Source organism: Vulpes lagopus, chromosome 6 (genome assembly GCF_018345385.1).
Source record: "Vulpes lagopus strain Blue_001 chromosome 6, ASM1834538v1, whole genome shotgun sequence".
Classification (NCBI taxonomy): Eukaryota; Metazoa; Chordata; class Mammalia; order Carnivora; family Canidae; genus Vulpes; species Vulpes lagopus.
Genome location: NC_054829.1, coordinates 4206278 through 4225403, shown reverse-complemented (window position 1 = coordinate 4225403; position 19126 = coordinate 4206278). Strand labels below are relative to the sequence as shown.

Sequence of the window (19126 nt, the reverse complement as noted above, 5' to 3'; positions counted from 1 at the left end):
CCCTGCAATAGTCAGAGATCTTGTTCCTAGATTTTTGTGATTCATAGGAAGTACTTTTTTTATATCAGTGAAGTCATGAATGAAGTAATCAATAAGTAATGCATAAACAACCAATACACAATGTATACATAAATAAACGAAGTAAAAGAATGTTGAGCTTGGATCAATGATGAGTAGTTCTGGGGTATATGAATCAAGAATTTTGATTAAACCCTTAACTCTGAGGTCCATATAATAACACTGTATGTTAACTATACAGGAACTGAAATTGAAAAAACAATAAAAGAGACCTAGTCCTTTTCTCTAAGGGAATAGAGTTCAAGCCCATTGGTGATCTGGTTCTTGGGTCTTAGTGATTTTGTGTATAGATTGTATTGTGTAAGTGAATCAGTGAATGCATGAATAAATGAATGTGTAAGTGAATGAAGACAAAGAAGATCACATGTAATCACTTACGAGAACTTGTCATGAAACAAGTAACATATTTGTTTAACATTGAATTTCAATATAATATATATTGAATATATATTACCTATATATAGGTTAAAGCTGTTGTCCCCTTGAGAGCACATAGGAAGTCCAGACACAGAGGAGCACACACAGATGTATCAACATGTGCATGTCCACAGTCTCATTGCTGGGAATTTGCTGGTTGTTAGTTTTGTTAAGAAGAAGGAAAAAAATGTTTATATAAACCAATGATTACATAACTCTAATTGAAAAGAAGCAAGAACGAGTCAGTGTTGAGGAGATGCTATGTGACACCAGTCATGATTAATCTAATTGTGTTCCCTGAATTTTATTTGAGAGCACAAACTGAAAAGAGACAGTTATTTCTGTGGGCAGTGAGTGTGTGGGCAGTTGATAGTATGTCTAGGTGTTCAAGTATAGGGTCTATAGAATCTCAAGTAATTATATATTATTATAAGTTATTGAGTGAGTGAATATGATCAGTTTATTTTATTTTATTTTTTTAGAGAAGGAGAGGGTGGAGGGAGAGGGAGAGAGAGCATCTTAAGCAGGCTTCACACCCAGTGTGGAACCCGATGCAGGGCTCCATCTCATGACCCTGAGATCATGACCTGAGCTGAAATAAAGAGTTGGACACTTAACCAACTGGTCCACCCAGGTGCCCCAATATGATCATTCCAAATGATTACTTGAAAGAGGTAAAATTATGGACAATATGGAGCATTAACAAGCAATCTTAATCTACCCTACTGATGGCCATATAAAAAAGATGAGATCTAGTTTCTTCCTACTTGGGTTAAGGACATAGAAACAGTTTTATGTGATGATGGTATTTCAGTTCTGGGTTTCAGTTGGAAAGTTTAGTATTATATATGCATATACATAATTTTACCATATTATCTATTTACATTATATGTGTATAATGCTGTGAAACATGAATTTTCATATATTATGTATGCTTTTAGAGAAAGAAATATATGAGCACATTATTCCATTGGTAATTAGATAAATAAGTGATAAAACTAAGACTGTTGAGAATGTGCCATGATGCCAGGTTCTAAATCCATACAATTCTTCACGAGTAAAGTTCAGGAAAATAATTACTAGGCTATCAAGAGTAGGGAATATAATGGTTACAAGCCTTTTTCTTGAGTCAAGCCTCAGATTCCATGATGTTTACTACATTGCCAAAAATTAAAAATAAAATGAACTGATAAAAAGGAGTACGGTTTTTGTGCCAACACTGGGAATGTGATACAATCCAGCTTTATTATTAATCAGGCAATGTAAAACTCACGTCCACTTAGACACATTTAATAGAGACTGTTTAGAATTGGCTTTTTCACTTAAAGCAAGAACACACCAAAGCCAGCTTAATAATTCTCTAATGGTAAAGATCTTACTTGTTGCCTCTGTGGGCAAAGAGCACAGAGACCAATATAAATAGCTATCAAAGTTCCTGTTCTCTGAGGAGATTGTTCATGAATTTCCAAGAAATTTTTTTTTAAAAAACTGGCTTGATAAATAGATAGATATACATATATATAAAATCAAAGAACATCAAGCAATGACCAAGAGTATAAATATGTTATGAATCAAGGTTCATAGATTAGTCATTTTCTTTTTTTTAGATTAGTCATTTTCAAGGCCACCTAATAATATGTCATTTTAGTTTGGCACCAGAGTATATTTAGAAGTATATATCCCTTCGTTGATAAAGATCAAGGTCATTTACTTGCTGAGGGAGGAGAACATAGGACGATGGGAGAAAATTACATTATTTTAGGGAAGAGGAGGGTTGACAGTTGTTCATTTTACCATCTTTGCAATGTGGACTTGTAAGGAGACAAACAAAAACCTGTATCAATGTGATGTTGATATGAAGCTCACTGTCAATCCCCATGTGCAACCAGAGGTGCACTGAATAAAGACATCAAATGTATTAGCTTTGTGGGACAAGTGAGGATAGGCTAACGTTAGTAAGAATCATACATCTCATTCTTGGCATTTGTGATTCGTGGCTATTGACTGTATTGTTAAAATTTGTGCATGTAAAAATGATGCAGAAAGATATGAATGAAGACCAAAAAAAGCCATGTTTAGGGGTGCCTGGGTGGCTCAGTCAGTTAAACATTAGCTTTTGGCTCAGGTCATGATATCAGGGTCGTGGGATGGAGGACCCCCCCCCACTCCGGCTCAGTGGGGAGTCTGCTTCTCCCTCTCCCTCTGCCCCTCCCTCTGCTCGTGCTCTCTCCTTGTCTCATAAATAAATAAAATCTTTAAAAAAATTGCCAAGTTTGGATCAGTGATGAGTACCCTGGGGTGTCTGAATTAAAGATTTTGATGAAGCTCTGTAGGTCTGAGGTCATTCCAAGAAGAGGAAGAGTTCCTCTGTGGTGAATGTACTTGTGAAGGAAGAAGGGAATATTCAGGATCCTTTTCCTAGGCTTTGTGTTCCTTGGGTGTGGGATGTTTTTATTCACAAATGAAATAAGGCCTGATTAAAGAGAGAAATGAAAGGGTGAATGATGACAAGGAAAGCCACACCTCGTTCAATTATGAGAGTATGTTTTGAGACCTTTCTGAAGTAGTGAGGTCTAGAAAAATAAGTAGGTCAAAGTTTTACTGTGTTCAGCAGGGAGCAGATAGAAAGGTATGCCCAAGATTGAATGTTGTGATTATGAATTGATGGTGGGTTGCTGATGGTTTATTCTATTAAGAAAAGGGAAAAATGTTTGCATAAGTAAATAATAAGGCTCTAATTGAAAAAGGAGGTTACAGACCAGTGATGAGAATAGATCCTGTAACAAGATGGTTTACTGTGAGCATATGATCACATGTTAATATTATTCAAAGTTTTTTCCAGTGAGTTATAATTATAATAATGACACATTATATGTTATTGTAAGCGTATGAATGGATTCATATTTTATTTAAAAGGTGAAAATCATACACCAGTGAGGGCCCTTATTATGGAATAAGGATGATGATTATCCTGTTTTACACTACTCTATGCATATTTAAAAAAAGCTAGGCTTTTCCTGCTTTGTATAATGTACACAGATACATGTAGTAGTTATTTCCTTTCTGAGGTGCTGCCTATTTTACCATTTCACTTTTTCTTTTTTTTTCTTGTTTTTTAAGTCAAAGTATAGTTAACACATAGTGTTACATTAGTTTCAGATGTACATCATAGTGATTTGACAACTCTATATGTTATGCTGTGCTCACCATAAGTGAAACAGTGAAGCTACCACCTTTGCCTTTTCTTTTCTCTTCTTTTCTTTCTCTTCTTTTCTTTCTTTTCTTTTCTTTTTCTTTCTTCTTTCTTTCTTTTTCTTTCTTTCTTCTCTTTCTTTCTTCTTTCTTCTTTCTTTCTTTCTTTCTTTCTTTCTTTCTTTCTTTCTTTTTCTTTCGATTTATTCATTTATTTTAGAGAGAGAGCTCAGGAGAGTGAGTGTGGGGAGGGGAAGAGGGAGAGGGAGAGAGAAATCCTCAAGCAAACTCCCTGCTGAGCGAGGAGCCTGACTTGGGGCTCCATCTCAGAACCCTGAGATCATGACTTGAACTGAAATCAAGAGTCAGATGTTTGACTGACTGAGCCACCCAGGTGCTCCTGCCTTTTCTTTATATAATGAACAACAGGTAAAATTATTCCATGAGTAATTGAATGAATGAATGAATGAATACATTATGTAGAGTCAACCATAGACCATTGTTAAAATATGCTGTGAAACAAGGATTTAAATTTATCCAGTCTAAAGAAGCTGTGGTTTATGTATACAATGGAATATTCCTCAGCCATTAGAAATGACAAATACCCACCATTTGCTTCGACGTGGATGGAACTGGAGGGTATTATGCTGAGTGCAGTAAGTCAATCGGAGAAGGACAAACAGTGTATGTTCTCATTCATTTGGGGAATATAAATAATAGTGAAAAGGAATATAAGGGAAGGGAGAAGAAATGTGTGGGAAATATCAGGAAGGGAGACAGAACATAAGGACTCCTAACTCTGGGAAACGAATTAGGGGTGGTGGAAGGGGAGGAGGGCGGAGGGTGTGGGGTAATGGGTGATGGGCACTGAGGGGGACACTTGACGGGATGAGCACTGGGTGTTTTTCTGTATGTTGGTAAATTGAACACCAATAAAATTAATTTATTTTAAAAAATAAATTTATCCAGTCAGTACAAGGGAGATCCTTTGAAAAGGACAATGTAGATTTTACCTATGTGAAGTCCGTGGGCATGTTTATAATTATCGTAGTTATCCCTTGTGGGTTGAGTGGTAGATTTCACGGTGTTCATTATATTATTTAAAATTAAATGATTAAGTAAATAAACAGTAGTGATATTCTTGAGTCAATGAAAAGAAGCAAGTTTTATGTTTAATCTAGAACTCTACAATTAATATCTTTTAAGCATACCTAAATTTATGTTTTTTGTCATTATTTTTTTCCCACTATTTTTAAAGCCTGATTTTTCTCTCAGAATTAAGACAGAATAGTTGCTTTAATGAAATCTAATGATGAAGATTTGGATCTGTGGTTAAGGAGCATAAATACTGAGGTAATAGTCAAAGTTTATGTGCTTGGTTAGGGGAACTTCCTCAAGGGTGTTCACTGAAGAATTTCAATTAATAAAGAGCTACATGAAAGTATAACATTAAAGAATGCTGTACGTTACCTATGACAGGGATAGATTAGGAACCATAGATAACTATGATTGATTCAATTGTGCACAACTGATGACTCCTAACAAAAGGCAGGTGTTTCATACATGTTTATACATGATATTTACATGACAGTGGATTTTAACATTCATCTCTTCAAAATATTCAGGAAGCACATGTGTGCTACTCCGAAGGCCATTGCAAAAAGAGATCTAATGCATTAGTTCTGTGGGAAATGAGCATATGCATAGATCTTAGTAATTTTCAAGATAATATTTTTGAGCTTTTGTGATTTATATGTATTGACTATATTGTTTTTGGAGCAGTGAATGAATCAATAAACAAAAGGATAAAGGACTGAAGAAAAAGAGTGCAAAGCTGGAGACAATGATGAGTCCCCAAGTGGAGGCTGAGTCTGAATCTAAAATCCTGTGGGGGGCAGCCCAGGTAGCTCAGCAGTTTAGCGCCGCCTTCGGGCCCAGGGCGTGATCCTGGAGACCCAAGGATTGAGTCCTGCGTCGGGCTCCCCACGTGGAGCCTGCTTCTCCCTCTGCCTGTGTCTCTGCCTCTCTCTCTCTCTCTCTCTGTCTCCCATGAATAAATAAATAAAATCTTAAAAAATTAATAAAAATAAATAAAATAAAATCCTGTGGGATGTGGGGAAACGAAACCCTCTCACACTATTGGTGGGAATGCAAACTGGTAAAGCCACTATGGGAAACAGTATGGAGGTTCCTCAAAAAGTTAAAAATGGAACTAAGCTACAATCCAGCAACTGCACTACTAGGTATTTACTTAAAGAATTAATAAATATATATATTAATCAAAAAGAATGAAATCTTGTCATTTATAATGACATGGATAGAGCTAAAGAATATTATGCTAAGCAAAATAAGTCAATCGGAGAAAGATAAATATATGATTTCATTCCAATTTGAATTTAACAATCTAAAATGAGATAGGGAAAAAAAGAGAGACAGAGTGAGAAACAAACTCTTAATTATAGTGAACAAACTGAGGGTTACCAGAGGGAAGGTCAGGGGCAGGAATAGGGGAAACAATTGATGGGGATGAAGGGGTACACTTGTGATGAGCACTGGATATTGTATGGAAGTGCCGAATCACTATATTGTACACCTGAATCTAACATTACACTGTATGTTAACTATAGTGGAATTTAAATAAAAACTTAAAAAGATAAAAAAATAGAAATGGAACAAAGAATTTTGTGTTAGTCCTAGTCTGAAAATCTGTGGACTATTGCAAAAAGGACATAAGGTAGACTCTTTGGGAAATGAACTCAGGAATGAATAAGGAAATGTGTAAATGAGCAAAGATAAGGAAGACCACATGTGGACCAACTATGAAGTTATGTAATAAAAGATTATAATTAGTGTATGTTTGTAACACCAGTTTCCAAAGATTCAATTAAAGCTCTGAACTCTACCATAAGGACAGGTATGGACAGATACACCTAAGAGTTCATGTTGCTGTTTTGTTTGTTTGTGTGGTGGTTTTAGTTAAGAAGGACAAAAAATAAAGGCTTACATAAAAAGCACAATTGTTTAAATATTGTCTTATTAAGAGTGGGCCAGACGTGAACCTATGAGGATGTGTCATATGACCAGAGTTACAATTAATATAACTGTATTCACTAGCTTAATTTAAAAAAAATCAGAAGAGGATTTAGTAATCAGTTATGTCTCTGGGCCATGAGCATGGAGACTGGATATTTAGTATTCCTGTTCTGTGCCTTGGTTTTCATTGATACTGGCATATTGTCATAAGGGAATGAAGAAGTGCATTTCTGCATAGGTTAATTATTCAAAAGAAGGCTGAGCAAGGGCCAATGAGGAATATGTGTTATGAACCAAAGGTAATGATTGCTCCTTTTATACCCAAATGTTGTCCAGATAAAGAAATAGAAATACCAATTTCTTCCACTTTGGGTAAAGCACACATTTTTTTTTTTCGAGTTTTAACTTACATTCCAGTTAGTTAACATACAGTGTAATATTAGGTTCAGGTGAACATAGAAATTTGCATGGAGGAATTCTTTAGAAAAATGGGTAGGTAATTGATTTATTTTATGCCTAATTATATATATGAATAAATAAATGAATAAATTGACATCAGTCAGAAAAATTTGTGCTTCATTGGTGAGAATATGGCATAAAACAAAGATTTACATTTATCCAATTTTGTACAAGTGAGGTCCATTAAAAGCAACCACTGAGTTGTTAAATTTATGGATAGGGAGTATATAGACAGATATTTATGGTAGATAATGGTTCTTCTTATGTTGGTGTTCACTGTGTTGTTTAAGAAGAAAAATTAAGTAAGTCAATAAATGAGAGCGCGATTCATGGGTAATGATGACATTCTAAAAGGACCCTTGTTCATGATTGATCTGATACTACAAGACTAACCTCCACTTTAAAAATTCTAACTACAGGCTCTTTCTCTCTTTTGAAAGTCTGCATTTTCACCAAGTGAAAACACCACAGATGATTTAATCATTCTCTAATGCTAAAGATCTTGCCTTTCACAAACCGTGTGGGTAAGGAGAGAAGAAATTGATGTAAGTAGCAGCTTATATTCTTGGGTTGTGAGGTTGGCTTATGGGTGTTGCTTGAATTTTTCAAAGTAATGAATGGATATATTAATAAGTAAAGCCAAGTAACACTAGCACAGACCCGAATTGGGATTTATGATTAATCTGATTTAGTACTACTGGAATTCAATAAAAAAGATGCAAGGTGTTTCATTAATTTTTGGGGCTGCTTCACATTGTGTTTTATTTTTGCATTGAAATATGTTTAAGTACATCTCCATTCATAAAGATTTAAGCTATGAATTCCTTGAGGCAGGAGCGCACAGGAAGATGGACAAAATGGTTGGTATTCTGGATGTGGAGAAATATTAAAGGTCCTGTGGCTATTTCTTGAATCATCTTTAAATATAAAAGGGCCAGCATGGACCCATGAAATTGATATGAAGCAAGGATGTTGACTAATTTATATTTGCAAAGAGCATACATATGTATTGCAAAAAAGGTCCTTGTCTATTAGCACTGCGGGAAATGGGCTAGGAGCCAGTCCTCTCAACATTCAAGGATGTTGTTCTTGGGCTTTTTGATTTATGAGAATGGATTATATTATTATTAGTGAATCAATGAATAAAGGGATAAGCAGTGCATAAATAAAGGGAGAAAATGATGTTCAGTATAGATTAATTAATGAATCAAAGATTTTAATTAAACTCTGTGACTTGGAGGTCCATTAGAAACAAGAAATCTGGTTATTTCTTCTGTGAGAGAGAGATTTGCAGCAAAAAGTTAGGAGGAGTCAATGATCTGGTTCCTGAGCTTTAGTTCATAATGTCTGTGAAATGTATCGTAAGTAATGCAGTGCGAGAATAAAGATGAGTAAGTGAATGATGACTAATTATTTGAGTTTGCAATGAAACAAGGATTATTATTATATTATCCCTTGAAACTCTGAGTTTCATCATAAGTAGATCAAGTTTATCTTACTTTTTTCCATAAAGAATATGTATCCTATTCTATGAAAGTCCATGTTGTTTCACATTTGCTGGTAGGTAGCTGGTTGTTGGTCCTGTTCTCAGAAATAAATCCTTTACATTAAAAACAATTGCTTAAATAGGTGCCTGATTGAAAGAAAGCCCAGCATGGACTAATATTGAGAATTTGATAGTAGGTATGATCAAACAAATTCTGTTCATTATTATTTGAAAAAACAAAAAGGAATCTACCAGGTTATATCTGTGGACAATGAACATATGGACAGATACTAGTATTAGCCAATGTCCTTGTCCAGGGCCCTAGCTTGCCTTCACTTTGAATGTATTGTTAAAAGTTAATGAACAAAGTGTTCATATATTGGTCAATTATTTAAAAGCAGGCAGAGGAGCAGGTGTCATGAAGTAAATATAATGATTAAACCATTTTAGATGAAGAGGAAGAAATCTAGACTTAATCCCACTTTGGACAAAGTGGATATCAGCAATTGCATGAACTAGTATTTCAATTTTGGAGTACTGATGGGTTTTACTTTTTTTCTTTAAAAATAAAAAAGAACAAATAATCGAAGTATTCTTTGAGTGATTAAATAAGAGAGAAACATGAATGAATCAATAAATGTATATAAATTAAAGTAAATCTTAGGCCAGTGCTTCATGGCACACTCTGAGCAATGCAGGAGTATGGAATCTTAAAGATTAATGAGGCTGTCAGCCGTGTGGTTAGGGAGTATACAGATGGCTAGTAGTACTAGTTACATTTAGCAACTAGTGGGTGGTGGATTTAACAGTGTTCACTATGTAAATTAAAAATTAAACAGTAAATAAGTCAATAAAAAATAGAGTCATTCTTGAGTCAATAATGAGAATGCGATTGGAATCAAGGTTTATTCATCCAGTACCTCATGATTTCAGTCCATTAAAAAAAATCGAGTCTTTTTTATAAAGAAGTCTGGTTCTTTTTAAAAAGTGTATTTTTAACTTACAGAATGAAAATGCTATAGCTGATTTAATTTTTCAATAGTAATAAAGATTCTAGTTTTTACCTTTGTGGGTAAGGAGCCTAGAGATTGTAGTAAATTATAGTTAGTATTCATGTCCTTGGTTTAGATGGTTTGTTCATTATGACATTATGTCAAAGGAATAAATACTTAATACCTAAATAAAATCAAAGGATGCCATGCAGAGACCCATAATAGGAAATTAACCAAATTTTACAATTCATCTAATTTAGTGCAATTAGGGTTTATTAAAACATGGAGGACTTTTATGCATTTTTAGGGCTTTTAATGTTCTAGTTTGCCGTCATGGTTAATTTAAACATTTTTTCAATGATAAAGATCTAAGCCATTAACTCTTCATATGTCAGGGGGCAAATATGAAATGGGAAGGTAGTATCAGTATCCTCATTGTGAGATACGATGGTGGTTGGTTCATCATTGTATTATATTAGTTTTCTACTGCCGTGCAACAAATTTCCCTATAACTTAGTGGTAGTTAAAAAAAAATTAAAAAAGACTTTATTTATTCATGAGAGACACACAGAAAGAGAGGCAGAGACATAGGCAGAGGGAAAAGCAGGCTCCATGCAGGATCTGATGCGAGACTGGATCCTGGGACCCCGGGATCACGCCCTGAGCCAAAGGCAGACGCTCAACCCCTGAGCCACCCAGGTGTCCCTATAACTTAGTGGTTTCAAACAGGAATAAACATTTGTTATCTGTCACAGTTTCTATGGGGCAGGAATCCAGGAGTGGATGGATGGGCAGTTTGGCCTAGGTTCTCTTGGGTGGTTGGAGTCAAGATGTCAGGTGGTAAAGTGCAGTCATTTAAAAGCTTGACTGGGCTGGAGGATCTGCTTCCATGCCTCACTTTCATGGTGCTGGTTGTTGGTGGGAGACCACAATCCCTTCCTAGACCTCTCCTCATGACTCCTTGAGTATCCTCACAACATGACAGCTGACTTCGCAAAGAATAGCCAATCCAAGAGAGAGGAAGATGGAAGCCTCAATGTATTTATAACCTAGACTCCGGAGTCCTACACCTTCACTTCCACGGGATTCTATTGGTCATAGAGGCCAAGCATTATTTCAAATGGGAGAGATTACACAAGGCTGGAATGCCAGAAGCCATGAATCATTGGGAGCCATCTTGGAGGCTGGCTACCTTATGTACCATCTTTAAAACATGGGGCAACTAAATGAAAGAAGGGCAAGCACGGACAAAGTAGTATAAATATGGGGTTGATGTGAAACAAGTAGTTTGACAGTCTGTGTGTATAATGCCGTAAAAAAGTAGTTTCTTAGTTTTATGGAAAATAAACCTACAGATATAATTTAGTAGTATTCTAGGGTCGTATTTTTATGTTTTGTGATTCATGTGTATTGCCTTTCGTACTATTAGTAACTTAATGAGGGAACCAGTAAACAAAGGTATTAATGAGTAAAGGAAAGGGTACCATGTTTGGACCAATGATGAGTATCCTGGGGTGTCTGAATCAATGATTTTGATTAAACCCTATAACTCTGAGGTCAGAGACCTAGTTAATGCCTATATGGTAAATCCACCTACAGCAGAGGTTAGTAATATCCAGGATTTTGTTCTTAAGCTATGAAGGTTTATAGGTCTGGATTGTAACACTATAAGCAAATTAATAAATGAATAAATAAATATGTAAATAAACAAAGAGCTATATGTGGCCCAATATGAGACTGTGTAATGTACTTATTATTATTAATATTTTGTGAAGCACTCAGTTCTAAAATAAATTGATTAAATCTCATATCTATTTGGGACAGGAACAGACACAGATGAGTACCAGGGAAGCAATGTGGTATTGTTCTGTATTGTCTTTAAGATGCTGGTTGCTTGTTGAAAATAAGAAAATATGATCTAGTTGGTTCTATCTGGGAGCAATGAGCATATGAACAACTGTTAATTCCATTTAAATTTCTAATCCAGTTTGTATGTTTGTAGGTATCGATGATACTGTGAGTGAATGTATAAATACATTTATGTCTCAACCAATTATTTTGAAGAGGGTACAGCAGGATTTTCTCAACCTCTCATTACTGACATTTTGGGCTGGATAATTCATTGCTGGGAAGGCTGCCTGTACATTTTAGAATGTTTAGTAACTTCATGGCCTCTACTAGATGCCAGTATTGGCCACCCTCTTGCAGTTGTGACAATCAAAAATGTCTCTAGACATTGGTAAATGTCCTCTGGTAGCAGATTTTTGTTTTAGTTTTAGTCTTTTTTTTTTTTTAATAAATCTAAAATCAATTTAATTAACATATAGTGTATCATGAGTTTCAGAGGTAGAACTTAGTGATTCATCAGTTGCTTATTACATCATGTGCCCTTCTTAATGCCCATCACCCAGTTACCCCCTCCGCACCCATGTCCACTTCAGCAACCCTGAATTTGTTTCCTAGAGTTAAGCATCTCCTTTGGTTTGTCTCCCTCTTTTCATCTTATTTTACTTTTCCTGCCATTCACTTATGTTCATCTGTTTTGTTTCTTAAATTCCACGTGTGAGCGAAATCATGTGGTATTTGTTTTCCTATGACTTTTTTTGCTTAACATAACACCTTCTAGTTCTATCCACATTGTTACAAATGGCAAGATTTCATTATTTTTGATGGCTGAGTAATATTCCATTATAGATACACCACACACACACACACACACACACACACACACACACACACAGTCTCTCTCTCTATACCTTCTTTATCCATTCACCTGTGGATGGGCGTCTAGGCTCTTTCCATAGTTTAACTATTGTGGACATTGCTGCAATAAACATTGGGGTGCTTGTACCCCTTCGAATCACCATGTTTGTATCCTTTGTATAAATATCTAGTAGTGCAATTGCTGGATCACAAGGTAGCTCTATTTTTAACTTTTTGAGGACCCCCCATACTGTTTTCCAAAGGAGCTGAACCTGTTTGGATTCCCACCAACAGTGTAAGAGGGTTCCCCTTTTTCTGTATCCTCACCAACATCTGTTGTTTCCTGAGTTGTTAATTTTAGCCATCCTGACCAGTGTGAGCTGGTATCTCATTGTGATTTTGATTTGGTCATGGCATGAGTCATTACAGAGAATATAAAATAAGGATTTATTTTATTTATTTTTAAAAAGATTTTATTTATTTATTCATGAGAGACACAGAGAGAGAAGCAGAGGGAGAAAGAAGCAGGCTCCTAGCAGGGAGCCTGATGCAGGACTCAATCCCAGGACCCCTGAATCATGACCCCTGCCAAAGGCAGATGCTCAACTGTTGAGCCACTCAGGTGTCCCAATAAGGATTTAAATGTATCCAATTCTGCAAAAGTAACATCTGTTAAAATTATTTTTTATTCTGTTAAAACTATTAAAATATAAAGATTTTTGATAGATACTGTTTTATTCTTACGAGGTTTATTGGACAGTGGTTAGTACATTATTTAAAAGTGAAAGTAAATATTAGACTAAGAAGTGCCAAAGTTTATTACTATCTAGTTCTACATGATTAACATACATTAAAAAACCTAGGTTAATTCTACATTTTCCTTCACAGAATGACCATAAAACAGCAAACTTACTCATTTTCTAAGAAACAACATCTTGACAGTTAGCTCTGTGTGTAAAGAACATAGAGACAAATGTAAGTAAGATTCAGAGTTCCCAACCTTGGTTGGGATGCTTTTGTTCACAAGTGTTTAGTGGTGTATTGAAAGAATCATGGTCTATAAAAGAAATAAAAATCTCCATATAAGGGCCAGTGATGGGAATATGTTATCAATCAAAAATTACTTTTAATCCAATTGGACACAACTGAAGTGATTAAAAAAATAGTCATTTCATTCATTTTCAGAATTACCTAATATTACACTTTATTTTCCTCCACAGAGGACTCAAACATTTCCATATTGGTATAGTACTGGCTGACAACTGTTTTGTGTGGCAGCCTGGAAGCAAATGGAAGACTTTGTTTTGAGATGTGATTAAGGTGGTGGTTTCATAACCTTCCATTGAACCATCTTTAAGACATGGGCAAATAAAATAAAATAAAGCCACAGAAGGACCCATGGTGAATGTGGATTTGGAATGAGGCATGGATATTAAGTGATCAGATGTATTCTCTGAGGTCCATTGTAAAAGGAGATCTAATCTATTTGCTCTTTAGGGAAAGAGCCACTAGTGGGAGGATAGTGTTCTTGGAATTTTATGATTGTATTGTTATTCATGAATCGATGGATGAATAAATAAATAAATAAATAAATAAATAAATAAATAAATAAGACATTAAGGAAGAAAAACGTGCCTGGACCAATGATGAGTACCATGGGGTATCTGAAACAGGAGTTTTGATTAAACCCATATGCAACTCTGAGGTCCATTACAAAGAGACACGTAGTTATTCCCTCTGTGGGAACGGAGCACATGGTGCCGTGTGCTTGGGCTATTGTGGTTCTTAGTGATGGACTGTTATTTTATTCTAAAATTGACCCACAAATTAAAAAAATGCACCAATGAATGAAAAAAAGAGGACAAATCTACACTTATTATTAAGGAATGTAATGCAACATGGAGTAGTATTATTAAAATTTGTCTGAAACTCTTACTCCAATAAATTAATAGTAAATTAAAGGGCTATCTGGTTATTTGTACACAATACCCAGGAGTGTTTGTTGGTGGTGGGTTGTCAACTGATTCTTTTATTAAGGAAATGGCAACACATTTACTCTATAATAGTTAGTTAAATAACCACAGAATTGAGAGACAGGCAGAGACCAATGATGAGAATGATTTATATGACTACACTCATCATTAATCCAATCTTTTAAACCAATTTTATTCAAACAATAAAAAAAGAGGCAAGTCTGTTATTGATGGTAATGGCTATGGTCAGACATAAATTTTGTTCACTATTCTTGTCTGGTGGATAAGTTCACAGTTACTAGTGTCTTTGTATAAGAGAAAGTATAATTTTATATATCAATCTATTTTTAAAAAGTAAGCAAATCATGGACCAATTAGGAACACATGTTTAAATATGAGGACTTTTGATTCATCTTAGTTTTCCAATGACAAATATTCTAGGAAATTTTAAGCTCTTCTGTTTTTTGAAAGATGCATCTGGACCTTTCCAAATTGTGGTATTTTGGTTCTGGGTTGATGTTTAACCTTTTCGAGTTTTCTTTTGAAAGATGGTATTGTTATTCCCTGAATAATAAAAACAACCAGTAAGTGAGTGAATCCATAAATCCATAAATCCTTGTAGTGGAGGATTGGGAGATTGGATCAGAAAACTAAATTAAATACATTAAATTTAACACATAGAAGTCTAATAAAAAGGTGATGATGGCTCCCTCTAGGTAGGTAGCAAGTAAAGTCAGATGTCTCTATTTGGTAATTTTTATTTAATTTTGTGCTGAGCAAGAAATTCAATAGTATTCAAATTATTTAGTGAAAATTTTACTATGTAAGAGAGTACCATCCTTGGGAAAATGATAAGAATGTGATATGAAATAGAACTTCTGATTAACTAGTCCTTTCACTAGTTTCAGTTTAGGAAAGCGAACTCTGTTTTCACTGTTTTTACAAATTGACTTCCCTCCCCACTTTTTCCTTTGTTTATAGAGCTGATTTAATCATCCTATAATTGTGAGACCTGGCTGTTAATTCTGAGACTGAGAAGCATAAAAACTGATGTAAGTAAATATCAATGTTTGTGTTCTAAGATGGAGGTTATTTATGGAAGCCCACTAAATTATTTCAATAAAATAAATAGTTAAGTAATATATGAAATTAAAGAGTGTCAGTCCTGAGCTCCGTGATTGAAATGTGTCATGAATTAAAATTTGTATTTACTTTAATGCATCCCAACTAAGGACCATCACTAAGGTGAGGGGGAGGAGGCATTTCACATATTCTCAAAGCAGTGTATCCTCCCATTTAATAAATTTTTCCACCTTTGTGTAATACATTCCTTCACTGATAAAAATTTCAGTTATTAACCCTTTGAGGCTAGAACATCTTGAAGGATGGCAGAGGTCAGTTTTGTCACTTGTGGGTTAAGATGATAGGTTTGTGGTTGTTGATGACACCAGCTTTAATGTATAGGCAAGTCAGGTGAAAAAAAAGCAGGTGGATGCCAGTCACAAGTAAGGGATTGATATGAAGCAAGCGTGCTGATTAATCCCTATGGCAAAACAGAAGTTCATTGTGAAAAGTGAGTGACTATTTGCTCTCCATAAAGGGGGCAATGAAGAGATCTTGGTTGTCTTTCAGACTTTTGTTTTCAGTTTTGTGTCATTAAAGGTTATTGATTGTATAATTACTATTCATGAGTCCATGAATGAATGAATCCATTCAAGAAGGCCTAAGTGAATGAAGAACTAGCAAGCTGTGCCTGGATCAATGATGAGTATTGGTGGAGGTATCTGAATCAACACCTTTGATGAAGCCCTCTGTGTAACTCTGAGGTCCATTACAGAGCAGGAATTGGTCGATATTCTCTGTAGAAATTAGCTAATAGTAGAAGTTAGGAAAATTCAATAAACTTGCCCCAGGCTTTTGTGGTTCATGGATATGGATTATATTATTTCAAGTGAATCAATGTGTGAATAAATAAAGAAATGAATACATGAAACACCAAAAGCCTCCTTGTGGGACGTTTAGCAGAGTGCAGTAAACACTATTAATATCAATACAATCCTGAAGGAAAATGGAAAGGCTTACTCTGTAATCCCCCTTTGTGTGGAACATATTAGTGTGTACAGCTAAGAGGCAGTGTTTCGAGTTTCTGTAGTTTGATGGGTTTTTTAAACTACGGAAAAGGAAAGTGTTTTCATCAGTCAATAATCTGTTAGATAACCATCTCTTTAATAAGTGTTGATACAGGTAGATATTTGTAACCATTATAGATCTTAACTTTGGACTAGGTGATGAACTTAATAGTATTTATTATATTACTTATCACTAAGAATTCTGTCCTGGATTAATAAAGAATTGCATGTTTGAGCCAAAGTTCTTACTGGTATCTAGGTCTGTCTAACAGCCATTAAAAAATTCTAAATGTAGTCTAAATCTGCTTTTTCCTATGCAGAGTGAACAATAGCATGGCTGACTCAATCGTTTAGTAAGAATTATTGTAGTCAACCAGGAGCATGAAGACTAATATAAGTAAGTCCCTTAGTTCACATTCTTTGTTTGGATGGCTTGTTCATGGGGGCTATCTGAAGATACCAAAGTAAATAATTGTGTACTACACACACAAAATAAATAAAACACTCCAAGTGTGGACTGATAAGGGAATGTGTTATAAACCAAAAATTATGTTTAATCTAAAGCAGTACAGTGGAGGTAATTTTAAAAGAAGATAGAAGTTACTTAATTTATTTTCAGAGCAGTTTAGTATTCTTTATTTTTTTACCATGGTTGATTTAAGCATTCCCATATGGATAGAGGTAGCTGATAGCTCTTTGGGAGCAGCCCAGAGGTGATTGAAGATGGTGGTTTCATTATTTTTCATTGAACCATCTTTGACATATGGACAAATTAAATAAGAGAGGGCCACACAGGAAGCAGTGCTAAATGTGGGTTTGATACAAAGCAGGGAAGTTGACCCATCCACATGTGCAGCTTTGAGTCTTTGTAAAAAATGAGTTTGTTAGCTTTATAGGAGAAAAGCCTAACATTCAAGGATCTTGTTTTGGAATTTTGTGATTGTATTATTATTTGTGAATCAGAAAATTAATCAATAAACAAAAATTTCCTAGCATGGACCAATGATGAATGTCATGGGGTTTCTGAAACGAGAATTTTGATTAAACCCATCTGCAACTGAGGTCCATTACAAAGAAACACCTCATTATTCTCTTTGTGGGAAATGAGCCTACAGCATCATATTCGTGGGCTTTTGTGGTTTGGGGTATGAATTGCATTATTATAATACAATTAGCCCATGAATAAAGAAATATATCAATGAATAAAGAATAAGAGAGATAAGGATGCACTACTTTTAAGGCATATAATGGAACGTGAGTAGTTATTAAAAACAATTTTGAGGTATTTATTCCCAATAAATTAATAGTCAAGGCTTTTATCACTTTGTTAAGGGGCATATGGTCAACTGTGCATAAGAGTCAGTGTTTTGTTTTATGTTGAGGCATATTGCCAATTGATCATTTTATTAAGGAAAGGGAAATACATTTACATAAGTAGTTGATTGAATAAACTATGTAATTGAGAGGGAGAGCATGGAGCAATGATGATAATGTTTTATACAACCACACTCATGATTAATGCAATCTCTTTATGCAGTTTTATGTAAGCAAACAGATATTAAAGAATCAGTTTGCTATTCTTTTGGGTAATGACATAAGGACAAATGTAAATATTATTCAAGGTACTTATCTGGTGTGGGTGGGCTGACATATATTGAAGTATAATTATAAGTGAGCAAATGCATTTGCATTTATATCAGTTTTTTAAAAATCCCACAATGCATTAAAGGAAAGCATGCAGTTGGATGTAAAGATCATGATGTTTTACACGACTGATATCCATAGGAAGACAAAAAGCTCTACGCCTTTCTAATGATGCACGCAGACATTTGTAAATAATAAGTTTTTTGCTTCTGTTTTGATGGTTGTTTAATTTTTGGCATTATTTTAGAAAAATGAAGGGATATCCTTATTATCCCATGAGTAATTAAACAGAACAATTAGTGAGTGAATAATAAATTTATTAAGTGAATAATAAATTTATTAATAAATTTATTAAGTGAATAATAAATTTATTAATAAATTTATTAAGCTTGGATCATTGGTGAGATTGTGTCCTGAATTGAATCTCCCAGGTATCCAATTCTGCACAAATAAAATTCAACAGAAAAGATGATCCTGGCTTTTACCTACATGGGTAGCAAGTCCAGACAGATATTCCTAATAATTATAATTATATTCCTTCTTTTTAATGCTAAGTTCAGTGGTGTTCATTATATTATTTAAAATAAGAAATTGCACAAATTAGTAAATATAAAGTAGAGTTCTCTCTTCCGAATGTTTACAAAAGTATGCAAACTAAGTTTTATGGCTACTAGATTTTTGATCATTTAAAATAGTTAAATGTAGACTGATTCTTTTTAAAGTTTGCATTTTACTCCTCAGAATGAGCACAATCTACTAGATTTGGTTTTTATCTCATGGTGAAGATCTTGCCTTTTATCTCTTTGGGTAAAGAGAGAGGAGATCAATTAAAGCAATAATTAGTGTTCATGTATTGCTTGGGGGCTTGGTCATAGGTACTCACTGAAATGTTTTGAAAGAGTAAATGGCTGCATACATGAACAATTCAAAGACGGTCATGCATTGACCAATGATTAAAATATGTTATGAATTCAGAATTATGATTAATCCATTTCAGCATTACTGAATTTATTGGAATGA

The 19126-nt window shown here is 34.6% G+C and overlaps 6 non-coding genes across 6 annotated transcripts; all 6 read left to right on the top strand.

Moving 5' to 3' along the window:
• Positions 1-159: 159 nt before the first annotated feature.
• On the top strand, positions 160-231 carry LOC121494073. The gene has a single exon (XR_005988713.1). It is a non-coding gene; the product is annotated as a small nucleolar RNA SNORD113/SNORD114 family (small nucleolar RNA).
• A 2538-nt stretch (positions 232-2769) lies between these two features.
• LOC121494086 lies at positions 2770-2841 on the top strand. Its single transcript, XR_005988723.1, has one exon. It is a non-coding gene; the product is annotated as a small nucleolar RNA SNORD113/SNORD114 family (small nucleolar RNA).
• Positions 2842-11147: 8306 nt separating this feature from the next.
• LOC121494077 lies at positions 11148-11219 on the top strand. Its single transcript, XR_005988717.1, has one exon. It is a non-coding gene; the product is annotated as a small nucleolar RNA SNORD113/SNORD114 family (small nucleolar RNA).
• A 2777-nt stretch (positions 11220-13996) lies between these two features.
• LOC121494071 lies at positions 13997-14071 on the top strand. The gene has a single exon (XR_005988711.1). It is a non-coding gene; the product is annotated as a small nucleolar RNA SNORD113/SNORD114 family (small nucleolar RNA).
• Positions 14072-16087: 2016 nt separating this feature from the next.
• On the top strand, positions 16088-16165 carry LOC121494072. The gene has a single exon (XR_005988712.1). It is a non-coding gene; the product is annotated as a small nucleolar RNA SNORD113/SNORD114 family (small nucleolar RNA).
• Positions 16166-17457: 1292 nt separating this feature from the next.
• On the top strand, positions 17458-17530 carry LOC121494084. The gene has a single exon (XR_005988721.1). It is a non-coding gene; the product is annotated as a small nucleolar RNA SNORD113/SNORD114 family (small nucleolar RNA).
• Positions 17531-19126: the final 1596 nt, after the last annotated feature.